A 5,073-nucleotide genomic window follows, 5' to 3' on the forward strand; every position below is an offset into this window, starting at 1 on the left:
TTAGCCTCCCAAAGTGCTGGGATTACAGGCGTGAGCCACCATGTCCAGCTGCCTTGCATTATATTTCTATGGCTCAGCTCTAAGTGGGAATATAGGCTGAGCCATGAAAACAAAGGGACCTGAAAATGCAATAGCTCCAAAATCAAAGTGTTTTTCTCTCACACATAAACCTGGAGGTAAATAGTAGTGGTCCAAGGATGGAGGGTGGCGGGCGGCACTGCCATCAGCAGCACGTGGTCTCTATATGTTCTTGCTATCATTACCAGCCAGCAAAAAAGGCCAGGAACATCCAGGGCAAGGAGATGAACTGGATGTTCCGGTCACTTTACTTCCATTTGCTAGTCCAGGTTTAGCCCATGGCCTCTTGAGTTCAGGGAGGCTGGTAAGTGTGGTCTGAGCTAGGTGGCCATGTGTCTGTGTCAAACATAGGGTGACATATGATTAAAAGGAAAAAAAGGAGAAGGCACCCATGAAGGGGGAGCTGTCCCTTCTCTCACCTCAGATGAGCCTGCACATGTGTTCCAGACTCCCTCCAGCTGCCTTTTTGCAGGGCTTGCTTCAGAAAGAGCTCCTTTCTTCTGACTTTCTCTTTCCCTTCCCACTGGCTCCTCTTCTGGGCCCTTCTCGTCTTAATTTAAACACCATTCCTTGGAGGATGTGCTTCCCTCTGCCCATTGTCCTAATTACGACCCCTCCCTTCCCAGACCGGCTACTTGGTTCTCTCCATTCACTTCTCAGCCGCTCCTCCACCTGCTACCATCTACATGCTGCCTAACCTCTCCCCTGGAGGTGCTCTTGCTAAAGTCCCAGGTGACCTCCTAGTTGCCCAGCCCTGTGGAGAATGCTCAGTCCTTGTTTTATCTGACTTCTCTTCTCCTTAGATCCTCTGGTGTAACCATTGCTTCTCAGTCTCTTTCCCTACAGTCGCCCAAATGTTGCGTGTCCAGAGTTTTAGCCTGGTTCTTCCTCTCCAGGAGAGGAGAGGAAGGTGTCATTATCACCCTGACCCTGGGACTCCCGGGTCTCCGTGTCTCCAGCCTGGATCATTATCTGGAGAGCCAGACCAGTAACTTTTTCTGTTACTAAACAGTGTGCCCCAAACTTAATAAATACCACACCAAAATCATCATCTTTGCCCTTCTCCAAAAACAAAAAAGAAAAATCTTCCTCTCTATCCCCCTGCATTCTTTATCTTGGTCACTGATGTCACCATCTAAATTGTCAGTGAAGCCAAGAGCCCTCTTAGCTCCCCCCAAGCCCCACTGAGTTTGATTCTGCCGGATTTATCTCACTAGAATCTGCCTCTTCTCTCTCATCCTCTTTCCCTGCCCCACTCAGTACCTGTCTCATTTCTCTTTCCCAGACTATCGATCTTCCCAACTCGTATTTCAGTTCTCACTCCAGTGTATCTTTGAGAGTGATGGCCCTAAAACGCAAATTTTATGATGTCATCGCCTGTCGGAAGCCCTCCTCTTGTCCCTCGGCACCTTCTGGACCTTCGGGGCTCCATCCCAGTTCTCCAGCGAGACACACAGGTTCTTCATGCCCCGGCTCTTTTCTTCCCATCTGCCTTCCCTGCCAGGTGCTCAGGCCCCTCCCACCGGCTGAGCCAGTCACCCCACACTGGAACACACTTTGCTTCCTTGCTTCCCTGGGAAGCTCACTCCCCTCCTTCAAGGCTGACTCTTGCGTGAAGCCTGGCAGGTAGTAATCACTTAACACATGTGCGTTAGATAAATGTGTGAGGCCTTCCCTAAAACTTGCCCCACCGCCTGGAGTTTGGTTTCCCTTTATCTGAGCTTCTTGACAATTTTGCAATTCTCTCTATGGAATCGCTTCATTGTACAGTAAAGTCTGGCTCTGTCCCCTGACCCCAGGATGCCTTCCAGAGTCAAATGACCCTATCTTAGTCACCTGTGATTTCCCAGCACCTGAACACCTGGTTCATGGTGGAAACATCGTAAGATTTTGTCATATCACTTACCATATCGGGTTGTGGCTATTTGCTTGTATGACCATGTCCTTCTCTGGACACTTTGAAAGCAGAGATACATTTTATCCTTCTCTGCATACATAGTGCCTTGCTTAAGATAGGTATTTAATAGGTATTTGAGGAATTAGTAAAGAAAGGAATGATTGAATGAGTGAATGCATTACCCATGTCAATTAGAAAGCAAAATATTAAGTACTAAATGAATCATGCACACAATAAGTGCTTTGTAGGATTTGAGGAGGGTGAAAGTGTGGGCTGGCGCAGTTCAATGCTTACCTGGGGCACGGTGGGAATGGGGTATGAGAATGAGGGTTATTAGGTAGGATTTGGACATGGGTTTTAAAAAACAGCTGAGAACTTTCCAGGAAGAGACCACCTGAACAAAAAAAACAGGGCAGAGCAACATGGTGTATTCAGTGTTCAGCAAGGACAATCTAGATGTAGCTAAGTGGTCATAGAATTCAGTAGAAGGTGAGTCGGCAAAGGCATGTTGGGGCCAGACTGTGGAGGGCCTGAGGGCCAGGCAGGTGCTTCTGCAGTGGAGAGTAGCTAAGTTGGTGCAAGAGAGACTGGAGGCAGAAGAGAGTGTAGACGTATTACAAAAGAAAGCGAGGAGTGGCGGCAGTGGGAACAGAACGGGGGCAGGGGGTGGGAGGCAGATACCTCAGCAGTCTTTAGTGGGTGAGCAGATGGAGGGGCTGTAGGGACAGGGAGAGTGCAAGGCAGCTCCCCCAGGGATTTGCATGAGACCAACTGGTGCTATGAAGTGAAACTGGGAAGCCAGAAAGAGCCCCCAATTCAATAAAAAGATAATGAGTTACATTTGGGATGCAGAATTTGGACATTTGGACATTTCTTATTAGTAGCCAGAAAAAGGAGTCTGATGTGTAGATGAGAAATTGGGGGTAGAGATAGAGATTTTGGAGTTATCTGCATAGGGCTGATAGTTGAAAATTAGTAAGTTTCTTAAGGGAGAAATTACACAATAAAGAGTGGCCTGTGGACTAAATCCAGGGTGTAAAACTGGGGGACAATTACATAGTGTCTAGCATTACATAGGAGAGGAAGGGTAGCGAGGGAAGAGGTTGGGGCATATGAGAGTTCTGGTTCTTCCATATCCATGTCAGCAATTGGTATGGTCAAGCTTTTTAATTTCAGCCATTCTAATAGATGTGTAGTAATAGATCATTATGGTTTTAATTTGCATTTCCTCAGTGACTAATAACGTTGGACATATTTTCACATGCTTACTTGCCACCTATACAACTTCTTTGGTGAAATGTCTATTCAAATCTTCTGCCCAGTTTAAAAATTAGATTGTTTTCTTATTATTGAACTTTGAAAGTTCTTTACATATTCTGGATACAAGTCCTTTATCCAGCATGTGCTTTGCATATAATATTTTCTCCCCACCTATGGCTTGTCTTTTATTCCGATCTTTTGAAGAGCATACATTCTAAATTTTGATGATGTCTGCTTTACCAATTTTTTAATTTTATGCGTTGTGCTTTTGGTGTCATATCTAAGAAATCTTTGCCTAACTCAAGATCAAAAAGGTTTTCTTCTAGTAGTTTTATGGTTTTAGGTTTTACTGTTATGTCTGTGGTTCATTATTTTTGTTAATTTTTGCATATAGCATGAGTAAGGATTGGGATTTCTTTTTTCTTTAACATATGGATATCCAAATGTTCCAGCAAAATTTGTGTAAAGACTTTTTTCCCCACCGTACCTTTGTTAAAATCAGTTTTCCACAAATGTACAGGTCAAAGTAGTAATTATGAAGGTAGGAATAGAAGTTGGCATAGAATCCCTCAAAAGCCAAGACAAGTTTGGCTCAAACATTCATGAAGTTCTCCTGTTGTCAAGCGAGGTCAATGCACTGGGGATAGGAAGAATTAAACCCTGGCAGTTGAAAACTAGATCAATGATGGGCGTACATTATAGGATACATGGGTTTCTATGAAAACACATTGTTGTGCACTTGCTCAGCCTCTGTGTTCAGGGAAGGCTTCCTGAAGGTGGGGATGTCTGAGCCGAGATAGTCAGTGAGCAAAGATGAGAGTGCAGGAGGAGGAGTGAGCAAAGGTGTGCAGGCATGCAGCAGCATCGTGTGTGTGTGTGTCTGTGTGTGTCTGTGTGTAACAGGTGCTATGAGTAGTTCACTGTTTCTAGAAGGTAGACAGGGATGAGCAGGGAAGCACAATATAAGGTTTGACAAAGAGTCAATTCAGATCTTGTGTGCCTTGCCAAGGAATTCCATTTATTTTGAGGATGGAAGCTTTTAAAGCAGGGCTTTACACTTCAAAGTGCACACTCTGGCAGCTATGAGAGGGTGTGGTTGAGGAGCGCCAGATAGTGGTCGTGCCAGCCTGGAGGCAGGAAAACCAGATAAGAGTTAAGAGGTTGCAGTTAAGTCGTTGAGATGAAAGGACCAAAGTAGGGTGGTGGTGGTGTTAAGACTAGAAAGAAGTGGACTGGTTTGAGAAATTTTCAGGAAGTACAACCAGAAGCAATTGGAGACTGGTTATTGGGAGGTGAGGAACTGGGTGAAGGCACGATGCCTGGGTAGCTTGTGCTGCTATTAACTGAATGTAGGAATGTAACAGGAAGAATATAGGAGGGAAGAAGTGGGTTTACTTTGGGTCTTCATAAGTTTGAGATGCTCTTCGGACACGTTCATGGAGATGTCACCAGGCTGTTGGATATAAGTAAAACATACCCATGGAGGCGGCTGTGAAATAGATCCATCGGGAAGCTCCTGGGAGGACGGCAAGAGGAGGCCTCTGCAAAGACCTTGGATGCACCATTGTTTAAAGGGGAGGCAGAAGAACATACCTGGAGGGAACAGTTAGAGCAGTGGGAGAACCCTAGGAGAGTAGTTTCATGGAAGCCAAGGAGGATGATTAAATGAGGTAACATATATGCTGTTCTTAGGACAGCACCTGGCAGGTTGTAAGTTGTATTAGCAGCTAGTGATATAATTAGACACAGAATCAAAAGTTCACCAGTTTTGCAAAAATGAATGTTGATATTGACTTGGCAGGTGCAGTTTGGGTGGAGTGGTGGGGACGGAAGGCACA

At 45.3% G+C, this 5,073-nt stretch overlaps 1 protein-coding gene across 1 annotated transcript in view; it reads left to right on the top strand.

Annotated features, from left to right (window-relative positions):
• GRIK4 (glutamate receptor, ionotropic, kainate 4) overlaps positions 1-5,073 on the top strand; it is a 369,007-nt gene that overhangs the window by 157,277 nt on the left and 206,657 nt on the right. The gene's annotated exons all lie outside the window — the stretch shown is intronic.

Source organism: Mandrillus leucophaeus, unplaced genomic scaffold (assembly GCF_000951045.1).
Source record: "Mandrillus leucophaeus isolate KB7577 unplaced genomic scaffold, Mleu.le_1.0 Scaffold71, whole genome shotgun sequence".
Taxonomy (NCBI): Eukaryota; Metazoa; Chordata; class Mammalia; order Primates; family Cercopithecidae; genus Mandrillus; species Mandrillus leucophaeus.